We start from the raw sequence: 652 nt of genomic DNA, 5'->3' as shown, positions 1-652 counted from the left end.
AATTTATTTTTTTATAATTTTACTCTTAAAAATTTTTACTCATCATAAAATGTTTGTAAAATGACTAATACATAAACTTGTGGGAAAAAAATGATACATATACAATAAAGTAATGTGATTCTAGTCATTCTACAAACATTTCATGATGAGTAAAAATTTTTAAAAGTAAAATTATAAAAAAAATAAATTTATTTAGAATCAAAGTAATGTAATTAAGTATAATTTACTTAAATGTGATTAAAAAATAATTGAATAACTATGTACCATAAAAGATTGATATTAGTGAATGATAAAATTAAAATTTATTTCTATGTATCATTTTTGTCCCCAACGTTTTCGTCCTATTTAAGTCCCTAATGTTTTAAAATCGTCTCAATTTTGTCCCACCGCCAATTCCGTTAACAGATTCCTAACGGTAGGACAACATTGAGTAAATTTTGAAACGTTAGGGACTTAAATAGGACGATTCAAACATTAGGGACAACTGAGACTTATTCCCAAAAGTTGGAGACAAAAACAATACTTTACTCAAATTTTAATTATTTTTTCAATTCAAATACACAAAATTCTCACTCTTCACATTTATAATTTTTTTAATTTTTGAAATAATTAAAAAGTAATTTAAATTTAAATTAAAATGAAACCAAATATT

Source organism: Arachis ipaensis, chromosome B09 (genome assembly GCF_000816755.2).
Source record: "Arachis ipaensis cultivar K30076 chromosome B09, Araip1.1, whole genome shotgun sequence".
In the NCBI taxonomy this organism is placed as follows: Eukaryota; Viridiplantae; Streptophyta; class Magnoliopsida; order Fabales; family Fabaceae; genus Arachis; species Arachis ipaensis.
The sequence above is the reverse complement of the archived record's forward strand: the minus strand, read 5'-3'. Positions refer to the sequence as shown.